The 26218-nt window shown below is 47.5% G+C and overlaps 2 long non-coding RNA genes and 2 pseudogenes across 5 annotated transcripts in view; 1 reads left to right on the top strand and 3 right to left on the bottom strand.

The window, feature by feature from the left end:
• Positions 1-667: 667 nt before the first annotated feature.
• LOC145521935 (methylosome subunit pICln pseudogene) lies at positions 668-3125 on the bottom strand (annotated as a pseudogene). The gene is made up of 2 exons (XR_014065762.1): positions 3113-3125; positions 668-2880 (listed from the first exon to the last, which is right to left on the bottom strand). The product of XR_014065762.1 is annotated as a methylosome subunit pICln pseudogene (transcript).
• Positions 3126-3258: 133 nt separating this feature from the next.
• LOC145521431 (uncharacterized) lies at positions 3259-10647 on the bottom strand. The gene is made up of 6 exons (XR_014065384.1): positions 10135-10647; positions 8859-9075; positions 8209-8396; positions 7974-8080; positions 7188-7249; positions 3259-3799 (listed from the first exon to the last, which is right to left on the bottom strand). It is a non-coding gene; the product is annotated as an uncharacterized LOC145521431 (long non-coding RNA).
• Positions 10648-10651: 4 nt separating this feature from the next.
• On the top strand, positions 10652-12631 carry LOC145520863 (tyrosine-protein kinase RYK-like; annotated as a pseudogene). Its single transcript, XR_014064852.1, has 2 exons — positions 10652-11801; positions 11896-12631. The product of XR_014064852.1 is annotated as a tyrosine-protein kinase RYK-like (transcript).
• A 5847-nt stretch (positions 12632-18478) lies between these two features.
• The window catches only part of LOC145521427 (uncharacterized), a 37521-nt gene continuing 29781 nt past the window's right edge, over positions 18479-26218 (bottom strand). For both annotated transcript variants that reach the window (XR_014065380.1, XR_014065379.1), the window contains one exon: positions 18479-25815. This is a non-coding gene — a long non-coding RNA (uncharacterized LOC145521427). The remainder of the gene's footprint in view (positions 25816-26218) is intronic.

Below are 26218 nucleotides of genomic sequence, written 5' to 3'. Positions count from 1 at the left end.
TGCAAGGCAGGAAACCCGGGTTTGATCCCTTGGTTGGGAAGATTCCCTGAAGTAGGAAATGGCAACCCACTCCAGTATTCTTGCCTGGAGAATCCCATGGACAGAGCAGCCTGTTGGGCTACAGTCCATGAGATCGCGAAGAGTCGGACATGGCTGAGTGACTAACACAACTCAGTAGAAATATTAGCTCCTCAAAGACACAGCACAAGCCCATTCATCGTTCCACATCAGGACCTGAAGCGTGGCTACACAAGAGTCAGTAACTATATGGAGAACATGTGCTATCTAAGGACAGCAGGTGCTGAGGAAGGTGTATTCTGAGAGTTGACAAGGCTTTTGCTTTTTCATTTTAGAACCACTAATAATGGCCCCAGATATCGGCCAGTCTGCATCCATCCAGTTGGTCGCTTGCATTGTCCTATTGATCATCACCCAGTTAGTTCTAATTGTTTCATCGTCATGAATCTTATGAAGAAATCAGGGACCACAGCAGGTGAGAAGTTGGCTGGCCTCTGGCTCCTGGGCAGGTTTGTTCTGGTCAGGACTTGGGAGAGGTGAGCCTTGGGTCTCACCAAGCCCCTCCACTGGACCCATCTTTCCCTACATGATGTTCTTTCTTGGTCTTGGGCCTCCACACTTCCCTGTAGGGTTGGGAACCACTCTGTTGTTGGGGTAGAAGAGGCTGGTGTGGGCAGCAGGACAGTGCAGTGGGAGTGCAGATGAAGACAAGTGTCTTCCCCTTTGGAGGCACCGGGTATAAGATGTAGACATGGTGGGGTGGGGTGTTCTCCTGAGATCTTACTCAGGCTTTCCCAGTCCTTTGATGAAAAAAACCTTTTGTTCTCTGATGATAGCATTATCTAGCTCCACATTTCCCCCAATGTTCTAATAGCTATTCCATCATCTGGATGTTTCTCCTTGGACTATGAGAAGGTACAGTGTTAAACCAACTCTGGGTGGCAAAAACTGACCCTTGATGACAGTCTGGCTGTTGATCTAATATACTACCTTCTACTCAGAGTGGGATTTAACAAGAAGCTAAAGAAGCTCATGTTTAAGAATTCCTTCACTTTCCACGACTGTTGATGGGCCCTTAAGATGTATTGACTTGGTCATTTTCAGGATTTGCAAAAGTCAAATATTTGCTCACAGTCAGTTAAGACTTCCAGTTCTGTTCTTTCCATCAGACTTCCCTTCATGTGGGGTGGAATCGGGGTGAGGGGGCGGAGGTTGGCATTTTTAAAATTCTGTTAAGAAGATAATGCATTAGGTATATACTTTTGTGGTTAACGAGACGTAATTTTTGTGTTCACACTCTCTTTCATGTATAGTTAAGTTACCGCATGCTTTTAGGGGCTGAATGTGTTCTTCTTCTTCTTTTTTTTTTTAGAAAACCTAAATTTATCTGTTAAGCTATCACAAAGACAAAACAATTATCTGAAATACTTTGAGAACTTCATCCCAATTTCGCTTGTTCTTTTACAGAAACTGACCTGAGAGGCTGGAAATGAAAGGATACAACCTAAGCAGTTAGAACAGGCTGATGAAACATGGTAAAATGAGCAAAGGCTAGGCAGGAGCACTTGTGTTAGTGGTAGTACGTGCGGCTGGGCTGTTTCTGAAGAGGCTCCCTAGAGTTAACTGACCTGGGTTCCCAATTAGTAAAAAGACCTTTATCCCTGTGGAAAGTGCAGAGATCAGGATTTCTCTGAGACCTCTGTTTCCCTTTTTTAAGGAGTTAAGGGTATCCTTAGGCCCTACGGAGTATAGCTTAGATTCAGCCTCTCTTTCCCACGCAGTCTACCTACACCTTCAAACACCAGTGCATTTCCACCACTTAGTCCTGCTAGGGTTTCAGGATGCTTATGGTGAAGGTGGGAATTATAGGCCTCCTCAGAGGGTACACCTAGACACAAAGGTTTGGGGTAAATCATAAACTACAAATACCCTCCTGGTTAAGTTAATTCACCTTTGTTAATAAAGGTCATAGTTTCTTGTGCTGCTGACAACTTCTTGTCTCAGTATACTCTGTCTCAAGAAAGAACTGGTTCAGGTAAGTTTTGGAGAAAGAAAAAGACTTTCATCAACACCCACTCCACAGTGGAAGAGGCACCAAGTTCTCTCCTACAGTCATGAGCAGAACCCTAAAGCAGCGCCCATCATTTTCAGTGATCAACATCTGCATCCTCAAACTGTCCAGCAACTGTTGGTGTAGTGTCTACCTCCATCCCATCTTCATAATCTCTTACTGAATCTACTGTCCGGACTCCAGCTATGTTATACTGGCTGCTCACAGACTGAGAAAGCATTCCTTCCAATCTCTCCACTGTGGCTTGGCCTTCTGCTGTTAAATGGGATAATCCTTCTTCATAGGTATAAAATGTAGGGATGTCCCCCTGCCGTTGTTCATGGGCTTCCACATCATATTCTTCTCCATCGTAATCATCTGAATCTTCATCCTCAGGATCTGGATGCAAAGCCTGGCATTCACACATTGCCGTGAACATTGCCTCCAATACTGATTTATCACTAGGCACAAATCTAAATTCAGCAATAGGTTCAATGTCATCATCACTATCTTCCTCTTCTTCATCAGCAACCGGTTCTTTTGATTCTTCTCCAAATTTGGCATTCACCATAACATACAGATGCTCTCGTGGATAGGCGTTTAAGTCCCTGGATACTGCATGCAAACTAATGGTGGGGTATTCCAGGGAGAAGCCTAATCCAGAGCCATCTAACCAAGACAGGTGGCTTTCAGCGATGTAAAGGGTGCCGGTGCCGAGGCCCTTCCCGCTCAGCACAGCCTCGGTGTCTCGTTGCTGCTGCCATGCGCCCTCAGCCGACCGGGCGGCGGGAAACTTCTGAGGAAGCTCGTTACTGCAAGGAGCGCTGAGACACCGGCCAGGAGCTGGGAGGCACCGGAAACCCCTCTTGCTGCGTCCCACCCACTGAATGTGTTCTTAATTCATGTGATAAAATCTTCACTTCCAGGAAGACTTGTTGAAACCACTCAGTCGGTGGTGTGTGGTTACACAGTCTGTGTTGTGATACAGTAGGAAGTATACAAGTCGTCAGAGTCCTGCTTCGTGAAACACTTTCTAAAACCCACATTTTGGTGTCATATTTGGTGTTCTGAGCAGAGAAAAATAGCTTTTCTTTAGAGACCTAGCAGACTAATACATATGCAGAAACCACAGTCAAGTGCTAACTGCTTAGATGTCATGACACAAAAGTGTGAGACTACCAGTTGAATTATCATGTAGATTAATATATGTATTAACATACTGACACATTAATGGGTAAAACTGTATCCAGGACAGAAGAAAGGATAGAGTGTGATATAGCCATAAATGGAACACTATAACCCAATAAATAAAGAATAAATCACTGCAGTAAAAACACAGATGCCTCATAAAAAGGATTTGAGAGGCCAGTGCTGGACACAAAAGAATATATACTCTGTGGTACTCCTTTTCGTTGTGTTACATTATTGTGAGGTTTAACTGAATTGTTTTTTTTAAGATGTATTTATTTTTGGTTGTGCTGGGTCTTCATTGCTGTGTGTGGGCTTTCTCTAGTTGCTGCTCTCTAGTTACGGTGCAGGAGCAGCTCACAGTGATGGCTTTTCTCGTAGCAGAGCGCAGGCTCTGGGCTGCAGGCTTCAGTAGCTGGGGCACACAGGCTCAGTAGTTGCAGCTCCCAGGCTCCAGAGCACAGCCTCAGCATTTGTGGCCCATGACCTTAGTTGTTTCGCAGCATGAGGGATCTTCCGGGACAGGGACTGAACTCGTGTCTCCTGCGTTGGCAGGCAGGTTCATTACCAATGAGCCACCAGGGAAGCCCCTAACCAAATTATTAACAAGACATTCTAAGCTTAATTCTAAATCTTATCTCAATAATTTATGGATGAAGATTAGATGTTCCATGACTTGCAACCAGGAAATTATGCATACTGGAAAAGATATTATTTAAAGGACTATCCACAACCTAGATGGATCCTTATCAGGTGCTCGAAACTAGCTCATGCACAACAAAACTGAAGAGAATTAGCTCTTGGATTAATATTTCCCACTTAGAAAGGGCGACTGCCTTGAACTGGCTAACAGAACACTGCTGACCTCAGAAACACCTAAAAACAATGCTCAAACAAACAGGATGTTTGAGCTCATACATTCATACCAGGATGAGAAGAAGAGAGCATCAGAAAAAATTTTAACCTTTCAGTTTTCACTAATGTCTAGACAAACTTGAAGTTTTCTCCTCTCAGGAATATATTCAGTGATGCAGAGAATTCAATTCTACATTGTACCTTTTTTGCCCAATGAGAATCACATGAATGTTTATTGAAACTCCTTTATTTTAGGGGCTCAAATGTGTTGAAGTCCTTATTAGGTGAAGGAGATCTCACCTGGAAATAGGATGTGTGCAGATGTAATCCAACCAAGGTCAGGGTGGATTAGGGTTGGCTCTAATCCAGTGACTGGTGCCTTTACCAGGAGGCACGCCTGGTAAAGAAATGTGGACACGCCAAGAAGAGATGGATATAGGAAAACAAGACATATGAGAAGAATGTCATGGAGGGACAGAAACAGACACTGGAGCTACGCAATGCCAAGGGTTTCTGGCAACCACCAGTGCTGTGTGTAGTACCTCAGTCGTGTCCGACTCTTTGCGACCTCATGGACTGCAGCCCACCAGGTTCCTCTGTCCATGGGGATTCTCCAAGCAAGAATACTGGAGTGGGCTGCCATTTCCTTCTCCAGGCAACCACCAGTAGTCAGGAAGAGAAAAGATGGAGCCTCCCTCAGAGCCTTCAGAGAGGGCCCTACTGACAGCTTGATTTCGGACTTCTAACCCTAACAGTCTTGAAAGAATAAATTTTGGTTATTTCAAGCCATAGAGTTTGCGGTAGTTTTTTATGAAGACTTCACTGTCCCAACCAAGCTTGTGGGGGCTTAGGCTGCATTCCCAGGGCAAAGGGAACTGGTGAGCAAGAAGGAACGCAAGAGAGCAGTTTTAGAAAAGAGCCAAGAAACAGACCAAGGGATGTCTAGAAACGTGACACCTAGTAGACGAGGTAAGAAATACCAGCGAAGGGAACACTGATCAGTACACGACAATGGGAGAACTGGCTAATCCTGTAACTAAAAGAGGATTTCTATTTAGCACAATACACAAACGTTCATTTTAGGTTGATTAATGCATGAAGGTGACTGTTCGTGGGGACTCAGGGCTATACGCCAGTAGGAGCACGTTTGGTGAGTAGTTTTAGATATGGGGCTGGGGCATTAAAAAGGAGAAGGCACATTTCCAGGTAGAAACCAGACAGAAATCTAAAATTCCTGGCTAAGCCCTGGGATGAAGTCCTGGCTGCCAGCCCCTTCCCAGAACCACCCCGAGCTGTGTGTGGCTTTGCGGCAGCTGGAAGGCCCAGTATCTTGGAGGAACTGGCCAGTGTGACTGTATGTTTGTGAGAGAGAGACAGACAGAGAGGGTATGCGTGAGAGGAGGTGGGCAGAAGAGAGGAGTGATTGTGTTAGTTGCTCAGGCATGTCAGACTCTTTGCGACCCTGTGCACTGTAGCCCTCCAGGCTCCTCTGTCCTTGGGATTCTCCAGGCAAGAATACTGGAGTGGGTTGCCATTTCCTACTTAGGTGTGTGGGGCAGTGACACTAATTTGTGATAGGAAGGTGAACGTGAAGAGAGTGAGGGAATGCTGGAAAGAGTGTGTTGGATGTGTGGGGAGCAGCCACAACCAGTGTGTGAGAAAGTTGGGAGCCTTGGTGTGTGTGTGTGTGTTTGTGTGTGTGACTGTGGACAGGTGAGCCTGGCACAGAAGGGGAGTGGACAGTATACGTATGCAGAGGGCCGGGTAGGGGATGCCCTGGGGGACCCAGAGAGGAGGAAGAGAGTGAAGGGAAATGGCTGTGAGGGGAAAGTTTCTCGATGGCAGTGGAAGTAGATGGGAGCCTTCTGTGTGGAACTTTGTGTGAAGGAGGGTGTACAGACTGTGAGGAAGCCAGGGTCCCTGTGGGAGGGGAGCCCGCTGTGGCTTTGCAGAGAGTGGAGAGAGAGTAGGGCAGGCAAGCAGGCCCTTGTGTGTGAAAGAAAGTGTGTGGTGGGTGGGGGATGGGGTGTGCACAGTGGGAAGGGGGTGTGAGGAGACCTGCATGGAAAATTTCAGGGTGACGTGCCCAAGGGTAGAAGGATATAAGTGAGGACCATGAAGCATATGTGGGGAACAGGTGTATGTGTGGGGGGCTGTGTGGGAAGCTGGAGAGTCAGGGTGGGCTGTGGGTGATGGAGGGCAGTGTGGACGGTGAGGGGGCTTGTGTGTGTAACTCTGGGGGCTGAAGTGTGGGGAGACAGGTGTGCATGGAGTGTGTGGGGTGAGCAGTGTGTCAGGACTATTGCTGAAGAGGCCTCAGTGGTGACTGGCTCCCCAACTTCTCCCTTCTCTGGGCCTGGACCCTCTGGCCTGGACCCTGAGGTTCCAAGGGAGCCAAAACTGGCAGGGACAGGGAAGAAGCCGTCATTTACTTTCTTTTTTTAGCTTGAAACACCACACTAAAATATGGGCCTTGTGACAGGTGTCAACTGGGGTCACCTGCCTTCACCAGCTGATGCCTCCCCCAGGCCCAGGAGCTGAACTGCATTCCCTCCCTCAGTTTCTAGTCACCCTGGGGCTTCCCTGACAGCTCAGTTAGTAAAGAATCCACCTGCAGTGCAGGAGACCCAGGTTCGATTCCTGAGTCAGGAAGATCCCCTGGAGAAGGGATAGGCTACCCACTCCAGTATTCTTGGGCTTCCCTGGTGGCTCAGCTGGTAAAGAATCCGCCTGCAATGTGGGAGACCTGGATTCGATTCCTTGGTTGGGACGATCCCCTGGAGAAAAGAAATGCTACCTACTCCAGGATTCTGGCCTGGAGAATTCCAGGGACTGTATAGTTGGGCCCGACTGAGTGACTTTCATTTTGGAGCCTCTGAGCAATAGAATTCCCTTCAATCCCCTCCTGCCTACTAAGCTCAGGGGGAGGAACTCCTGTGGGGGGTGCAACAGGTGGAGGAGGGGACCCAACACTCTCCACCATGCCCTTCCCACCTAGCCAGGCCCAGACCCCTCACTGTCCCCCAACTCCTTCCTCCCCACCTTGCCCTTCTCCCCACCTTCCCTCATCTCTTACCGCTCATCCTCATCGCAGGTGTTCCCAGGTCTGTCCAGCAGCTCAGGTGGGAAGCCAGGAGCCTGCATGGCAAGACCCCCAGACCCACCCTTAGACACTTACGGCCCGTGTGTCCTGGACAGGAGCAGAAGCAGCTTCGACAGAAAAGTGGGGACTTGGGAGCCTGAGCTGTGACCTTGGAGACTACTCCCCAGCAGCTTTCAAATACAACCTACGGTCCCTCCCCCCGCCCTCCCCCTCCCTTTCCCTTTCCCTCTCCAACCCAACCACACTCCACCCCACCCCTCCCACACCACCCCTTGGCCCCCCTCCAGGAAACCCTGGAGCCAATGCCCACCTTGCCAAATCCTCCCTGCTGTCCTGAAGAGGTCACCCTAATACTAGGACTACTTTCCAAGGGATGGTTTGTTTTTTCAGCTAGGTTGATAACTGCGGGATTCAGACAGGATCACATTTCTTTTTCACATGTCCTGCCCTTGGCACTCTCCTTCCCATGTAGCTGATTCCGCTCCCCAGTGTGTGTTAGGGCTACTATACTGGCATCCGCATGTACCCTGGGGAAGTCCTCAGCCATAGTGTCTACAGAACATCAGGGGTTAAATGGAGACACCAGTGAGGATGGGGGAAGGGTGGAAGGACACCAAGTCTGGGGTCCCCTCTGCCTGTCCTGCCTTTCAGGGGACTTGAACCCTGTGTCTTAGACACCAGGCTTTTGAGAGCTCCCTTCCTCCCTGTCTGAGTCCCATGGGACTGCTATAACAAGTAACCGTACATTGGGTGGCTTACAAACAACAGGAACCTTTTCCCCATGGTTCTGGAATCTGGCAAGTCCAAGAGCAAAGCACTGGAAGATGTCTGGTTCACAGAGGGCTGTCTTCTCACGGTGCGCTCACCTTATGGAAGGGTGGAGGGAACACAGGGTCATTTTCTATAATGGCTCTGACCCATTATTTTGACTGTGTGGATCACAACAAACTGGTAAATTCTTAAAGAGATGGGAATACCAGACCACCTGACCTGCCTCCTGTGAAATCCACCCGAGGGACTGTTGCCCGCCAGGCTCCTCCATCCATGGAATTCTCCAGGCAAGAATAGTAAACTGGGTTGCCATTTCCTTCTCCAGGGGATCTTCCTGACCCAGGGATTAAACCCGGGTCTCCTGCATTGCAGGCAGTTTCAGAACTACCATATGATACAGCAATCCCACTCCTGGGCATATATCCAGAGGTGATAGGTGATGGAGAGAGATAAACTGGGAGGTCAGGATTGACATATACACACTGCTATACTTCAAATAGATAACCAACAAGGACTTAGTGTGTGGCATAGGAAAATCTGCTCAATATTCTGTAATAGCATAAATGGGAAAGGAACTTGTAAAAAAAAAAAATAGATACATGTGTATGTATAATTGAATCACTTTGCTGTACACCTGAAACTAACACACATTTTTCATCAACTATATATTCCAATATAAAATAAAAAATATTAATTAATTAAAAATAATAAATATTGATATTGAGCATCTTCTCACGTGCCTATTGGTCATGTGTAAGCCTTCTTTGGAGAAATGTCTATTTAGATCTTCTGCCCATTCTTTGATTGGGCTCCCTGTTTTTATTATTGAATTGTAAGAGCTTTTCATATATTTGGAAATTAAGCCCTTGTTACCTGCAAGGGTGACAACATTTGCAAATCTTTTCTCCCAGTCTGTAGTTTGCATGTTTTGTTTTGCTTATGGTTTCCTTTGCTGTGCAAAAGTATATAAGTTTGATGAGGCCCCATTTCTTTATTGCTTTTTCTCATCTTTTTGCTTTCTGTTTCTACCAGAGTAGAAGCCATCTTGAATTGGCCTTCTTTCAGGAACTTTAATTTCTCCTGGATGGTTCTGGGAGGAAGAGAAAGTTTTTTTTTTTTTTTTGAATGACAAATAATACTGGATCATTATAACTTCTGTAATTTTCAAAGATTGTACATTATACAAAAAAAAAAAGGAAGGGCAAAGTGTCGAATTACACACAATCCTTCAAAATGCATTGGCATTGAAATTTTGAAGGAAAAATAAACAAATGGGACCGAAGCAAATTTGCAAGTGATATGCTGGTCTAATTTCAATACTGCTGTGTTTCTGGGACTCAGGAAGCCCGAGGAGAGGGAGAGTGATGAGAGAAGGGTAGGTCAGTGGAACAGTCAGCACACAGACGACATTTATCAGTTAAGTTTCCCACCCGAACTGGCACCGGAAACAATAACTGGGTTGGCTGAAAAGTTCCTTCAAGTTTTCATAAGATGGTATGGAAAACCCTAAGGAAACTCAATGCAATGAAAAGGTCAGTGATCATCCAAGGCAAGCTCAAGATGGGGAAGTAGGAAGCCCTGAGCTCTCCCCTCCATGACCTTGCCAGAAATTCTTCCCTGACCTCTGATCAATTTCTATTAATTAGGGACACAAAAATGACAAAATGATCTAACTAGGAAGATTCTGGCTATCAGCCCAAGCACAGCTCAAGTACACTTCCAAGGAGTGGGAGGAATGAGTACCAACAGCCCCGGCTGTGACGAATTGGCCCTGGGCGGGACCTCCGCGCGGAGGAACGCCGGCGGCCACAGAAGTGCTTGCTGAGCCTGCCTCAAAGGAAAGCATCCACTCCTCTGACCTGGCATCCTTCACTCCTGCAAAACTGGGATCCAGGTGGCAAAGGGAGAGATGGGTGGCCCCGAGACCTGTCTTGCCATCTTGGTCCCGCTTCTGATTGTCTGGTTCAGCGGGACACCCGGTGGTGAGTTCGGGGATGAAACCGCGGGCGGCGGGGGGAAGTTACGACCTGTACAGGGCGGGCGGCCTGCGCGAGGATTCGCGAAACTTCTTCGGGGTGGCGCCACCGCCCCCTCCTCTTTCCCTTCCCCTGGGTCCTTTGCTCCTCGGTGGCTCCCCCGAGCTACTTGCCTGCTCTCTGGGGCAGAACAGGGGTGCCTTGGGTGAAGCAGTAATGCGGGGAGTTTGAGAGGTGACGCTAGGAGAAGAGGGGGCCAAACCGCTACAGGGAATGCTGTTGAGGCCCCCCAGGGCCCAGCCCGCCCCTTGGAAGTGGGAGTCCTGGAGCCCGGCGGGCTGGGACCCGTCGGCCTCCCCGCGGGGAAGGGACCCAGAACTGTCCCGAAAAGCGCAAGTCCGCGATCTGCGCGCAGCGCCCTTTCTGGTCCCTACTGCTGTCGGCCCTTGAAGGACCAGCGCTCTTTATCACCGATCAGTTAGCACCTGCAGGGCGGCCGGGGCGAGGAGAGCTCGGCGGCCGTCCGGGGTTTGGGCAGGGGTGGGCCGCGGCGGGTGGCCGAGCTTCTCCTGGGCGGTGGAGGCGGGAGCTCCGAGCCGGACGGACGTGCGGGCCCGTCTCCCGGGACGCGCATCTTGACGGCCGCCGCCGGTACCGCTCAGGTCAGTTAGGCTGCCTTCTGCCCCGGGCCCCCTGCCCCCGGAACTCCAACGTACTGTATCAGTGTTTGGGCTCGAGCTGTCCTGTCCTGGCAAAGTAGATTCTGAAGTTATGATACTAAATGCAGCTCAACTTGACAGTAACTTCAAAAAGCTTCACAGTCTTAGAGTTGAAAGGAAGGAAAAGTTGCCATCCAGAAATTGAGGAAGTAAAACTTCAGCCTTGGACAAAAGGGCCAGCAGAGGAACCCATTTATGATCCTGCACATGCAGCTCCAGCCGTTGTCTGCACGTGTGTTTTATATCAGCCTAGGGATTTGCTGTCCAGTTATATTTCTTGTAGTACTAGTATTAGCTGTTTTGCATCTTCATAGTATGAAAAGGATTGAACTGGAACATGACATCGGCACCAGCACTAGTTCCCAAGGGCTGTCTCAGTCCCAGTAGTTCCCAGATGTCTCAGTATGTGAGAGGCAACACACCCAACAATACAACTCCCATCTCCAGTTATCCTACCTCGTGGGTACAGGAGTAGGGCTTGTGAAGTATCACTCTTTTGGAGGCCAAAGCTAAGGTGAATGATATCAAAATACCTATCCAGGGAGAGGAACTCAAAAGATGTACGCTAAGAAGGTGCCTTTTGGTGTACTTCCTATGGGGTTTATGTAGATGAAAACGATCCAGATAAAGAGCAACAAGCATTTGTAAAAACAGTTAGAGATCAAGCTTCTGAAATTCAGGTGACAACGATGCTCCCTGAAAGTTGTAGGCTACGAGATCTTCATCACAGAAATCTTCCTATTACCCATGTGTGAACAGAAGAAGGGGAAAAGCCCATGGTGGATTGCCTTACATGAACTGGGGTTATCTTAAATTGTTTTTATGACAGTGCAAATATATAGAGGCCAATAGTCTGCAGGCAACTTCTCAACAAAACCTAGTTCACATGGCTGCTCAGATTGCCTGTGGAAGGAGCTACCTGGTCAGAAGAGAAGTCCTCCACAAAGACCTGGTAGCTAGGAGCTCTATCACTGATGACAACTTCAAGTTAAGAGCAAAGCCAATCCCTCTCCAGAGTCTTGTTCCCCTTGGACTCTCACTGTCTGGGGAACAACAAAAACACAGGATCGATGGATGGCTTTTGAAAGTCTGGTTAATAATGAGTTCTCCAGCCTTCCCTGGTGATCCAGTGGCTAAGACTCCACACTCTCACTACAGGGGCCTGGGTTCAATGCCTGGTGGGGGAACTGGATCCTGTATGTCACAACTGAGAAGTCAGCATGCTGCTGCTAAAAGAGCCCACGTGTTTATGACTCTGGCCAAACGCCCTTCAGTGGACATCTACCGGTTTGATGTGGCTGAGTACCTGAAAGAGGGTTACCAAATAGCCCAGACTCTCAACTGTCCTGATGAACCACTTATGTGACGGCTTGTGCTGGGCCTTCGATCCAGAGGAGAGGTGCAGTTCCAGCAAAGGGCCCGGTGTCTCACAGAGGTCCATGCAGCCCTGGGGGCCTGTGTCTGACTCTCCTCTCTCAGTCCCCCAGGGTCAGGAGGAAGGTGCCTGTCGAGGCCCACTTGGAGCCAGCCAGTCACATACATCACCCAGCATCACAGAAGCACATGTGTCTTCCAGAACACATGCCTTAGGAATGCTCTGGCATCTCAACTTTCTAAGACAGATTTAATGATGTGGAATACTTTCTCAATATCACTTTTATTAGGTTTAGCTGAAAATGTTTGTGTAAATTTTTTACGCATAGTTGCCTTTGAGGTATAGGTATATTCTTACAAAAGAGTTTTAAAATTGTTTAAACACACATATTTGAACTAACGATCTTACTACCAACTGCTTTTTCTTTTCTTAACTTCTACAAGGTAATGCAGTTGATTCACCTTTAAAGTTGTGCTTTTCTTTACTAGTTTTCGTGATTTGTCTTCAACATGCAATACTTTTTCATAGGAAAATAAAAACCGTCCGGCAGTTATGGGCTAATGCCCCCCACTCCTTTATTACAGAGTAGCTACCTTGGTCCCAAGCGCCATACGGGAATCCACAGGTGTGAGCAGAGGTTAGTGGCCATTTAACAGCTCTAGTGTCACCTGTAGGCCAGCTGCTGGTGAGTCTTGTTCGTTCCCTGTGGCCCTGCTTATGTCAAAACACATAACCACTTCTATCCTATGACGGCTGGCCTAGCTGAACTAATGATTAGGGGTTGATGAGCACACATGACGATGGGCAACCCCAGTCCATGACCAGAGGCCTCATCTCTGCCAGGCCCCAGGACCACACCGGGAGCCACGTTTACATGGTGTGACTTTCCCCACTGCAAGTGGCATGGCCTAGCTTCAGGACACTCAGGGTCTGTGTTGTGAGCTTTCAAGTAGAAGATGGCATGTAGCACCTTTCTGACCACAGATACCTCTGATGTCACCGGTTCTGCTGGGTCATCTGCCCAAGAAGCAGCTCCAGCCATGCTCATCGTTCACCAATTGTGACTGCTTTTGTGCTGGGACAGCAGGTGGCAGCAGAGACCCAGGGTCTGTGAAGCCTAAAATATTTCTTCTGTACCATTCCAGGAAACCTAAGGCCACAGTGGTAGTTAAATGGAGATAGGATAGGGACCACAGCCCTGCAGCCCTCGAGAGATTGTAGATTGGTACGTGTCTCTGTATTTCCTCCAGGATATTGTGTACACGTACTATTGGGGGATGGGGAGGTAGGGTCTGGAGTCTGAATCTGGAATTCACTAATACGGTAGCCTTCACCCCACGATCATTTACTGGCTACTCAGGTCTCCATGCATGTCACAAGTCCAGAGCATGTGAAATGACAGCTGTATGGTGTGTGGACCCAGTGATAACCACTGTAAGCAGAACCTGGACTGCTGTCCATTGATGGCCTGGTACCCTGCGCATCACTGCAACAATTGGGGCGTCAGGATGATACTACGGTTCCTGTGCATGATGTTAGAAACACACTAGGTGCAATGTGAATGTGAGAGTAGTTTCTGCTTCTGCAGGTTCACTTACCCCAGTGAATAACCATGTGGCTCTTTGGGAAAGAATGGAAGGACTTTTGCACTAGATGTGGTGATGAAAGGGCCCTCTTCTTTAGATTGTGGCTTCTGTCTTTGGTGGCTGTGCTCTGAGAAGTGGCTCAGATCTGGAAAATGGGCCTGGATCAGATGTTTGGTAGGGATGGCTACCTTTGGCTTCCTCATCATCCAGCCTCGTGTTCTGTCTCTCTTTCTCTCTTTCAGTGGTACACTTTGTATCTAGGTTCCTGCCCATCTGTTTGCCTTTAGGATCACCCTGTGCTATGAGCCAGCATCATATTCTCGGCAGTCCGGCCCTGGCTGCATTGAGACTCTCTAATCACTTTGACCACTGCACCTACTTTTCTGCTGACCTAGAGCACCCCACCTGGAATCTGATTTTTCCACAACTTCCATCCCTGTTCCTGATAGAAGCCCACAAAACACCATGTCCTACCACCATCCCTGACCTTCTGCAAAAGTCATCCTTGAGCTATTGGAGGTGCTTCTCAGCCACGCTTTCCTCTCGGGCTCCATAGAGTCCATCAGGCTTTCCCATGGAGCTGGTGGACTGCACACTTTCCTGCCCTTTCATACCATGTCCGCCCTGGCAGATTCACTTCTCTGAGCCTTGGATCCCCTCCTCTACCACCTGCCTCGGAAGCTCTGGATTTTCTCTTTCATGCCATGTGGGATTCGAAGACCCATCAAAGTGGTAGATAAGCAGCATTTCCTGGCCTTCCTAAGTCCTCTGACCCCTAATTGTGAATTCTCCTTTCTGCAGCTTTGGGTTCTGTGTTGGCCTTATGAGCAGAGTAGAGATAATGTTATGTGGTTTCTCTGCTTTCTCAGCCTATAGCTGGTGTTGGGGGGAAGGCGGGCCTTCCTGCTCTGCCAACCCAGCCCTGCAGCTTTACTCTGCTCTCACATAAGTAGGGGGAAGAGGTATTGGGTCTTCTTCTCCAAACCCGCCCTCACCTGCGTTTTCCTTCACAGACGCTACCTCTCTTTGCTACAACTTCACCGTCAATCCTCACTCCAACGCTGGAGAGCCATGGTGTGTGGTTCAAGGCCACGTAGATGGGAATGTTTTTCTCTCCTATGACTGTGGTGGCGACAAGATCCAATCCACAAGTCCATTGGGAGAGGAGGTGAAAACTACGAACACTTGGGAAACACAGACAGAAACACTCAGAGGCATCGGGGACTTTCTTGAGGGACAACTGCCTGACATTATACCAGAGAAACACATGACCAGGGGTGAGTTCATTTCAGTTCAGTTCAGTCGCTCAGTCGTGTCCCACTCTGCAACCCCATGGGCTGCAGCATGCCAGGCTTCCCTGTCCTTCACCAACTCCCAGAGGTTGCTCAAACTCATCTCCATCAAGTCCAGAGGTGAGTTAGGAAATCCAAATACTGAAGAAGCACACTGGGGGCTTAGCTGCATCCATTGTTTATGGGTAAAAAATTCAACTGGAGTTTGGTCCTTCCCTCGTAATCCAGCGGAAGGAGGGAGCCTTGGAGGAGAGAACAGGGCCAGATTAGCTGAGCCCAAGGGAGGTGGACCAAGGTGAGGCAAAGAATTTGTCAAGTCCAGAGCCTGAGCTCTTTCTTTTCCTCGGTGGGGTCAGGCCCTCTGATGCTGCAGGCCAGGATGACGTGCTGGTGTGAAGAGGATGGACACAGCAGTGGATCCTGGCAGTTTGGCTTCAATGGACAAATGTGCCTCCGCTTTGATTCAGAGAATGGCCACTGGACCGTGGTTCATTCTGGAGGGAGACACCTGAAGGAGAAGTGGGAGAATGACAGAGCTGTGACCGACTTCTTGAAGAACATCTCCATGGGAGACTGTCGGGCCTGGCTTCAGGATTTTATGGTGCCCTGGGAGGAAATGTTGAAGAGCGCAGGTGAGACAGTATAAGGAAGTGGTAGTCCACTCAGTGTGATATGGACCCCCCCTCTGTGTGTGCATGTGTGTGTCTGTGTGTCTGTGTGTGTGTGTGTGTTTTGGCAAAGTGATCCATTGAAAGTGAGCTGTTCCTGAAACATGGATGGACCTAGAGAGTGTCATACTGAGTCATGTCAGTCAGAAAGAGATGGAGAAATATCATATGACACGCCTTATATATGGAATCTAAAAAGAAATAGTACAAAGGAACTTACAAAACAGAAAGAGATTCACAGGCTTAGAAAACAAGCTTATGGTTCCCCGGGGGAAGGGACAGGTAGGGACTTTGGGAAGGTCATGTACACGTGGCTCTGTGTCAAATGGATAACCAGCAAGCTCCCCCTGTATAGCACATGGAACTCTCCTCAATGTTATGGGCCAGCCTGGACGGGAGAGGGGTTTAGGGGAGAAGGGGTACATGTATGTCTATGGCTGAATCCCGTCACTGTTCACCTGAAACTATCGTAACATTGTTAATGGCTATACTCCAACTAACAATGTTTTCGGTGTGAATAAAAATGAAATAAAAGAATGTAAAAAAATAAATAAATAAAGTGAGTTGTTCTGGGAGAACAGTGACCCGGGGGTGCTCTGTCATCCTCCTTCCTCTTCCACCTCCTGACGTCTCTCCTCACAACACAGGCCTTTGGGTGACTGAACATGGATTTTTCCTGATCCCAAACCTGTAGACATCTTTTTGATTTCTGGGATTTATTTCTCACTGTACCCTCTTTCCAGAATTTTCTTTTAAATGTCACCAATCCTACTTCTGGAAATCTGTCAATACCAACTCTGCTGTCAGCTCCTGAGGACTCCATCCTCATGTCACCATCTCTGTGTCACAGCAGGACTGAGTGGCTGTGTTCGAAACCTTGCTCCCCCATTAGCTGTCGGAGCCCCCTGAGGACTGGGCTCCTCCCTTCCCCCTATCTCACCTGGGGATCTATCACAGGGGCCTCCATGTAATGGATGCAAACTGTCTGCACAGTAGGGGTACCTGGGTCAGAGGGGCGAGGAGGTATCTGCTGAGTTTGGGGTCTGGCAAAGGCTTCACTCTTACTCTCCTTGCAGCATCATTGACCACGGTCCCCCCCACAGTGCAGCCCATGGCCACAGCCACCGATCTTAAAACGAGGATCATCCTTGGAGTTCTCGCCGGTTTCATCATAATGGGCATCGTGGCCTGGATCCTTTACAAGAACAGGTACTGAGGGCAGAATTCAGAGGGAAGGTATGGGCACAGGGCCTGGTGTGAGGATGGGGAAGGTGAATCCCAGCCAACCCCTGCCCCTCGCTGAACCTCCTCATCCTGGAAATGAACCAGGTGAATAAAACCTCATATAACCTGAGAGCAAGAACTCAGACAAGCTCAGGCCTCAGTTCTGATGGCACCTCACTGTCACTTGACAGTGGGAAGTGTGGAGTGGCTGGGGGCCTGTTGGAAGTTAAAAGGGTTTAGCCAAGTTCCCCTGACTGAGCACAGACTGCTGGCTGGCAGAGAGCCAGAGAGGGTAGGTGCTGTGAGAACAGCAGGCACTCAGGGCGAGGGCAGGACTCGCGTGGGCTGAGAGCAGCATGGGGGCTCCACACAGTGTGTCAGCGAGGAGGGGACACACCCAGGGGCCAAGATGAGAGGGACCGGGCTCTAATCCCGGGAGGAAGGGGTGGGAAGGCCTTTGCAGACCCAACTCCAAAGGCCTGTTCTCACAGGAATGGCGTGGGTCAAGCAGGCAAGGGAGGAGCCCCACAGGAGAGACCGTGGGAAGGGGTGAGGCCAGCCCTGTGCTCCTGGAGCAGCAGCAGTTCTGCCTCAGCCTGTGGCCTCCTGGGGACCCAGAGCCTCCATCACTGAGGGGTCCTGCCTTGAGCAGAGGTGACAGGATGGTGGGCCTGAGCTGGGGTGGAGGCGCCAAGCTGGGCGGGACCAGGAAGAGATGGGGGCAGGGACCCTGGTCCTGAGAGCTGTGTGTGGTGCTGGCTCAGAGCCTGGAGGGGAGTGAAGGAAGGAGGTTTGCCTGCAGCCCCCCAAGCCTGTCAGGAAGCAAGGCCCCTCCTCCGGGGACCTGCTCCCTGGTCCTTTAGGCCTCCTCAGGGAGGATCCGGACCTGAGTAAAGGGAGCAGATTGATTCCTCAGTGGCTCCAGTCCTGAGCCTAAGCAGGGTGTGTCAGGGCCTGGGTGACTCTGTGATGCAGGAAGGAAGGAGGAGGTGACAAGAAGCTGCTGGGCCTGGGGTGGGGGCCAGCCCTGTCCTCCCCCACGGTGGAGGACGTAGGAGCTCCTCAGTGAGGGTGGGGCTGGAGGGGTCCTGGGGAGGGGCAGCCCCCGAAAGTGACAGGAGTTCCTCAGCCTCCTGGACCAAGGCCTCTTTCTTTTCTGCAGGAGATGGTGCTCCCAGAAAGCCCCTGACAGGTGCTCTGTCTGCCTCAGGATTTAGTCCTTGCTTGGCCACCTTTGTTCTCCTTCTGTTTACCTTAGAGCCAGGAGATCAGACCCAAGAATTTGGAGGCTGCCTTCCAGTTATGATGACAAGGTGGCTGCATTGTCTCATGTCTCACCTGGTGAACCGCCTCCCTAGTCTCCTTTTTTCCCCCAACCTATTTTACCTCTTTCTTTTGGTGCTAAGTGATTGAATCCATGCACTTAAATATTCAACTACTTGAACAAGAAATCTCCACCAATAGGACACTTTCTGTCTTCCTCTAGTTGGTGAAAAATCAGACTCTCCTCTGTATGACAATCTCATTGTTGCAAATGATGATAATGCAAGAAAAATACCATCTGCTATTACAGGACTCAGGGATTCTTTCTATGTTCAGAGAAACAACTTCAGAGTATTTTCAGCAAAACAAAATATTATGTCTGAATGTCTCTTTTAGTCATTTTATTTCCTAATACAAATATTCAAGTCAGTATCTCGCTATTGCAAAAAACATAAATACTTCAAGTTTCTTTTTCTAATCAAGGAGAGAACTCGGGACATTTCACCCTTTTCCCACCTATGGGATTAAATAAAACTGATGATTCGGCTACATTTATTGTGGAAGCAGTGAATAAAAGGAACGCTCTTAAAATAACATGCAGTCTAGCTGTCGATCCCAATCCTGATACTTGGATCCAAAGACATATGCTGGAACTTGTGCAAAGAAATCGTTTTTTATTTCATCGAGATCTGCACCCTCAGTGGTGACTCTCCTGTGTTCCTCTATGCCTCCCCCTCTCGAAGGAGAAGCCAGACTTCACCACACAAACTATGTCTGTTTTGAAAAGTAGATTTATTTCCCCATTGACAGAGGATCATATACAGAATAGATGATGAATTACTACAAATAAATAAGATAAATTGTAACTTTCTGGCCACTGATCGAGCTCTTCACATATGGTAAATTGTTGTTCAGTCGCTAAGTCATGTCCAACTCTGTGACCCCATGAACTGCAGCACGCCAGGCTTCCCTGTCTCTCACTATCTCCAGAGTTTGCTCAAACTCATGTCCATTGAGTTGCTGATGCCATCCAACCATCTCATCTTCTGTCGTCCCCTTCTCTTCCTGCCCTCAGTCTTTCCCAGCATCAGGGTCTTTTCCAATGACTTGGCTCTTCACATCAGGAAGTCAAAGTATTGGAGTTTCATCTTCAGCATCAGTCTTCCAATGAATATTCAGGGTTGATTTCCTTTAGGATGGACTGGTTTGATCTCCTTGCAGTCCAAGGAACTCTCAACAGTCTTATCTAGCGCCACAATTCAAAAGCATCATTTATTCAGGGCTCAAGCTTCTTTATGGTCCGACTCTCACATAAGTGCATGACTACTGGAAAATCCATAGCTTTGACGGGATGGACCTTATCGGCAAAGTGATGTCTTTGCATTGCACATCCTACTCAGCATCTTTCTATTTTCTTCTCAAACCAATTTTACCACTTGACCTCGATGGTCAGTTTTGCTTTGTTATCATGCATGTGTTCACTGGAGGACCACTTTTAATTTCCTTTAAGTACTTTTCCTTTGCGTTCACGACTTGACCAACTGTTTGGTGTAAAAGGCCTGGCTTCTGGCCTTAACTATTTCTTAAAGTTTAACTATTTCTACCCTTGGATTTAAAGTGACGGATGTGTGATTATTCCTCTCACTCAGACATGTAGAGGCCACTGTAAGTTTAGTTTTTTCTTTTCTTTAGCTTTTCTTCCAAGGAGCAAGCGTCTTTTCATTTCTTAATTAAAATTAATTTTAATTTGATGGCTGCAGTCACCTTCCACAGTGATTTTGGAGCACAAGAAAATAAAATCTGCCTGTTTTCCACTTTTTTCCCATATTATTGCCATGAAGTGATGGCTCCAGATGCCAAAACCTTAGTTTTTAGAATGTTCAGTTTTAAGCCAGTGTTTTCACTCTCCTCCTTCACCTTCCCCAAGAGGCTCTTTAGTTCCTCTTCACTTTTTGCCATTCAGGTGGTATCATTTGCACATCTGAGGTTGTTGATATTTCTCCCAGCAATCTTGATTCCAGCTTGTGTTTCTTCCAGCCCAGCGTTTCACATGATGTACTCTGCATAGAAGTTAAATAAGCAGAGTGGCAACATACAGCCTTGACATACTCCTCTCCCAATTTGAACCACTCCATTGTTCCATGTCCAGTTCTGACTATTGCTTCTTGTCCTGCATACAGGCTTCTCAGGAGACAGGTAAGGTGGTCCGGTATTCCCATCTCTTTAAGAATTTTCCACAGTTTGTTGTGATCCACACAGTCAAAGGTCTAGCATAGACAATGAAGCAGAAGTAGATGTTTTTCTGGAATTCCCTTATTCTGTGATCCAGTGGATGTTGGCAATTTGATCTCTGCTTCCTCTGTCTTTTGTAAATCCAGCATGTACATGGGGAAGTTCTTGGTTCACCTACTGCTGAGGCCTAGCTTGAAGGATTTTGAGCATGACCTTGCTAGCATGTGAAATGTGTGCGATGGTACGAGAGTTTAAACATTCTTTGATATTGGAATGAAAACCGACCTTTTCCAGTCCTGTGACCATTGTGGAGTTTTCCAAGTATGCTGGCATATTGAGTGCAGCATTTTAACAACATCATCGTTTAGGATTTTAAATTGCTCAGCTGGAATTCCATCACCTCCACTAGCTATGTTCTTAGTAATTCTTCCTAAGGCCCACTTCACACTCCAAGATATCTGGCTCTAGATGAGTGACCAGACCATCGTGGTTTTCCGGGTCACTAAGACCTTCTTTAAGATATCTATTTTTGCCACCCCTTTTTCATCTCTTCTGCTTCTGTTAGGTCCTTCCCGAGTCTCTACTTTACTGAGTCCATCTTTGTATAAAATGTTCCCTTTGTATCTTGAATTTTCTTGAAGAGATCTCTAGTCTTTCCCTTTCTATTGTTTTCCTCTATTTGCTTTGATCATCTAGGAAGCCTTTCTTCTCTCTCCTTGCTATTCTTTGGAATTCTGCATCCAGATGGATTTATCTTTCCTTTTTTCCTTTTCCTTTAACGTCTCTTCTTTTCTCAGCTATTTCTAAGGCCTCTTCAGACCATCATTTTGTCTTCTTGCATTTCATTTTCTTGGGGATGGTTTTGGTCAGCACTTTCTATACAGTTTCATGAACCTCTGTCCACAGTTCTTCAGGCACTCTGTGTACCATATTTAATCCCTTGACTCTATTTGTCAGTTCCACTGTATAATATAAGAGATTTGATTGGCTGAATGGCCTAGTGGTTTTTCCCACTTTCTTCAATTTAAGTCTGAATTTTACAATAAGGAGCTCATGATCTGAGCCTCAGTCAGCTCCCAGTCTTGCTTTTGCTGACTGTATAGAGGTTCTCCACCTTTGGCTATAAGGAATATAATCTGTCTGAGTTCAGTACTGATCATCTGATGATGTCCATGTGTAGAGTTTTCTCTTGTTTTGTTGGAAGAGTGTTTTTGCTATAACTAGTGTATTCTCTTGGCAAAACTCAAAATAGCCTTTGCCCGCCTTTATTTTATACTCCAAGGCCAAACTTGCCTGTTACTCAGGATTCTCTGGACTTCCTACTTTTCATTCCAATCCCCTATGATGAAAAGCTCATCTTTTTTGGTGTTAGTTCTAGAAAGTCATGTAGGTCTTCATACAACTGTAAACTTGGGAAAAGTTTGAACATATCCTGAAAAATCAACCTGACCAAAAAAATGCTAGGATACCCTCACATATTCATATAACTGACAGCTTTTAAATAAGTCAGGATCAAGTGGTACAGGAAATGCAATTACAGGAGTTTTCTTACATTGTTTGTAGGAATAAAACGGAATCCTGTCTTGAGATGTATATTTCACTGTATCTCAGCAGTAGATCGTTGTCCATCCTACTACACAATGAACCCAACGTTAGTTCCAGATAGAAAATGTGAAGCCGTGTAGATACAGCCATGTAAAGCCAGGTAGATACTGCAAAACCTCAGAGATATTCCAGGTTGGGATCCAGACCAGGGCTGTAAAATGAATATCATAATAGTGAATCACACAAATTTTTCATTTCTCACTATGTATATAGTTTTGTTGACTCTGTCTGAAGTCTAAGTGTGCAATAGATTTATGACTAAATAAATAATATACAGAGTTTAATTAACAACACTGTGTTTCTAAAATAAAGTAGTTTGAGCATCATCTGTGCCTTCATGAGTCAAAATCTTTTTTCCCGGTGGAGGGTCTTGTCTCAGGGTCTATGGCTGCTGACTGATCAGGGTGGTGGTTGCTAAAGGTTGGTGTGGGCAGGGCAATTTCTGAAAGGAAGACAACGGTGAAATTTGCCACACCGTCTGACTCTTCCTTTCACAGATTTCTCTATAGCGTGCAGTGCCCTTTAACAGTGTTTTTACCCACAGTAGAAGTTCTTGAGCAGGTTCTGTCTTAAGAAGCCACTTTCTTTGCTCATGCATAAGAATGAAAATGAACTCTCATTCATTTCAGCTTTATGATGAAATTGTAGCAATTCAGCCATATCTTCAGGTTCTGCTTCTAACTCTAGCTTCCTTGTTATTTCCACTGCATCTGCAGTTACTTTCTCCAGTGAAATCTTGAACCCCTCAAAGTCATCTGTGAAGGTAGAAATCTACTTCTCCCAAACTCGCATTAATGTTGATATTTCAACATATTCCCATGATTCAGTGTTTTCAGTGGAATCTATAATCATGAATCCACTATACAGGGACTTCCCTGGTGGTCCAGCGATGAAGAATCCCCCTTGCAATGCAAGGAATAATGGCTTGATACCTGTTCAAAGAGCTTCCTGTTCAGAGACCTCAGATCCCACATTGCCATACAGCTAAGCCCATGTGTTGCAACTACTGAGCCCAGGCACACGACTAGAGCATCTGTGTGCTGCGATCAAGGATCCTGCAAGACCCGACAAAGATCCCGCATGCCTCAGTTAAGACCAATGCAACCAAAAAACTAAAGTAGCAAATGTTTTTTAAAAAGACTATATATTGTTTTTTTTTTTTAATTAATTCAGTGCAGGAATTTTTCAGTTGACTTTGCCTAGATCCAACAGAGGAATAACTATCTATGCAGCTACAGCCTATAGTGTACTTCCTAAATACTGAGTTGAACATCATAATTACTCCATGATCCATGTGCTTCGGAATGGATGTTGTGTTGGCAGCCATGAAAATAACATGAATTCATTGTACTTCTCCATCACATTCTTGGATGCTTTGTCAATCAGCGGTAATATTTTGAAAGGAATCTTTCTTTCTGAGCAGTTAGTCTCAACATTGGACTTAAAACACTTGGCCACCAATGTTGTAAACAGATATGCTGTCATCCAGGCTTCATTGTTTCATTTACGGAGCACAGGCAGGACAGATTCAGCCTAATTCTAAAGGGCCTTAGAATCTTCCAAGTGGTAAATGAACATCGACTTCCAGTAATCTGCTGCATTAGTCCTTATCAAGAGAATCAGTCTGTTCTTGGAATCTTTGAATCCAGGCATTGACTACTCCTCTCCAGGTATCAAAATCCTGGCGGACATCTTCTTCCAATAGATGGATATTTTGTCTACACTGGAAATCTCTGATTCAGTGGAGCCACCTTCATAGATTATCTTAGCTAAATCTTTTAGAAAACTTGCAGCAGCTTCTACATCAGGTCTATTTACTACACTCTGCACTTTATGTTATGGAGATGCCTTCTTTCCCTAAGCTTCATCAACCACCGCTGCTATCTTCAAACTTTGCTTCTGCAGCTTTTTCACCTCTCTCGGCCTTCATAGAAACGAAGCGAGTTAGAGCTTTGAACTCGATTAGTCTTTGGCTTCAGAAAATGCTGTGGCTGGTTGGATCTTCTATCCAAACCCATAAAACTTTCTTCATATCAGCAATAAGGATGTTTTGCATTCTCAGAAAGAGACTCACAGACTTAGTTAGAGAACAAACTTCTGGTTGCTGGGGGCAAGGTGGGGGAAAGAGATCATGAGGGAGTATGGAAAGGTCATGTACACCCTGCTCTATTTGAAATAGATACCCATCAGGGCCTAAGTATGGCACATGGTGTGTCTGCGTGTGTGTACTCTTTCTGGGTGTGTCCAACTCTTTCTGTCCTCATGGACTGTAGCCTGCCAGCTCCTCTGTCCATGGCATTTTCCAGGCAAGAATACTGGAGTGGGTTGCTCTTTCTTTCTCCAGGGGATTTTCCCAGTCCACGGAACGAACCCATAACTCTGCTCAATGTTATGTGACTGCCCTGTCAGGATGGGAGTGTAAGGAGAATGGATACATGTATGTGTATGGGTGAGCCCCTTAGCTGTTCACCTGAAACTATCCCAACACTGTTTGTAAATCAGCTATACCCAATACAGCATAAAAAGATTTTTAAAAATAGACTGTTTTTTAGTTGGAGTAGTTGAAGCTATTCTGGAAAAAAGATACAAAGAGATGAAAAACCCAACTGCCGCTTTTGAAGAGCCCAGAGCAAAAGCAGGATGCCTCACATGCCCCTAGCACACAACGACACTTTAGGGTTCAGCCAGTCACCTACGCCACCCCTCTGACTGACCCCTGGACACACCCCTCCCCTCACCCCATAGAGAGAACCAGCTCGCCCCACCACCTCGGGGAGCCCCACCACCTCGGGGAGTGAGCAAGCAAGGAACCTGTCATTTGTTCTTGCTCCCCTCTGCTGCAGCAGGAGCCCCAATAAAGCCTTGCCTCAATTTCTTTCGATTAAGAAATTTGATTTCTTTCTATTGTCTTTCCTCTAGTTGATTTCTATTGATTAAGGAGGCCAAGAGGCTGGTGTGAACAATTTGGGGATAAGAGACACATGGGGGCTGGGAGGAGGACAGGACGCAGGCCTGGGTGGGGACCAGCTTGGTGGGTTCAGGTGATCGATGTGTCAGGGGAAGACTCTCATGCATAGGCCTGGGGGACAGGGCCCTGGGTTTAATCTCTGGCAAGAGGCAACACGGGGACCACGTAGCCCCAGTGGAGGAGGCTGGTGAAGAGGCAAGTGACTGGGAGAGCAGGAGAAAGGCAGAAGGTCAGCATCAGAGTCCTGGTCAGGAAGGCCAGGTGGGGGAAGATGGGCCTCTCTGGACAGGCCTGGACACCCACTCCTGTGCATGCTCCTGGCACCTGGACACAGAGTTGACCCCAGATGGGACTGGAATCAACTGGGAGGTCGTTTTAATGAGTGTCGACAACGAGCATACTTCCAAGAACATGAAACTCCACTTGATTGCTCTTGCTACTTCCTTACAATTCTACTCACGTCCTTTTCCAAATCTATAAATAGGGAACCCAGCCTCTCTCAGTGAGAAGACATGAAATGGAGCACTGCCCGTGCTGAGGTGCAACCCTCAGCACCCCGGGTGCTCAGCCCCTTCGGGTCAGCGCAACCCTCCGAGGTCAGGGCTCAGTCACCCTTGAAGCTAGCAAAGGCCAGGAGCCCCGTGATAACAGAGAGACCGAGCCCTCTGTCACAGACGTTGATCTCTCAATGTCATTGGTAGACCCACTTCCCAAGAATTAGGAGGTCTTGTCAGTCCCAAAGAGTGACGGATCATCTCACTCTTCATCAGCGGATAGCCCTGAGATGTGAAAGTGTGATGTTCAATGTTGGCTGGACGCATTGACAATGGATCACACAGGCTACCAGTGTAGAACAAGCAGCCGGAAGAGACCGCCAGGTGGCGCCCGGTGGCAGCGCTGGATCCCCATCTCCACGCGGAACCTGCAAATTTAAGTTAGGCCTCAGTCCTCAAACTTTTTCTAATGAGCGGTTACTTTGGCCCACAAAAGGTCTAGGACTACTCTGGGACAGAAGCTACTAGAAAACTGAAGGAGTCATCAGCCACCCTCCCTCCTGCACTGCCGCCCCTCTTCCGCCCAAGTGGCGGACTCCACCTAGACCCTTGCCCATGTCCCCCGACCTCCCTGTGGCCAACGCAACTGGTCAGACTCGACCTAGCCTTCCCCTGAACCCCGTGGGTTCGGTCCCTCGGGAGCGAAGACATGAAATGGCTTCGGTCCCTCCAGGGAACACTGGTGTGTGTTGCCATGTCCTCCTGCATGGGATCTTCTCTCACCCAGGGATAGATCCCACATCTACTTCAGCTCCTACATTGCAGGAGGAT

The sequence above is a fragment of the Giraffa tippelskirchi genome, chromosome 9 (genome assembly GCF_054371585.1).
Source record: "Giraffa tippelskirchi isolate mGirTip1 chromosome 9, T2T-mGirTip1v1.2.pri, whole genome shotgun sequence".
NCBI lineage: Eukaryota > Metazoa > Chordata > Mammalia > Artiodactyla > Giraffidae > Giraffa > Giraffa tippelskirchi.
Note: the sequence above shows the minus strand (reverse complement) of the source record. Positions and strands in the feature narration are given on the sequence as shown.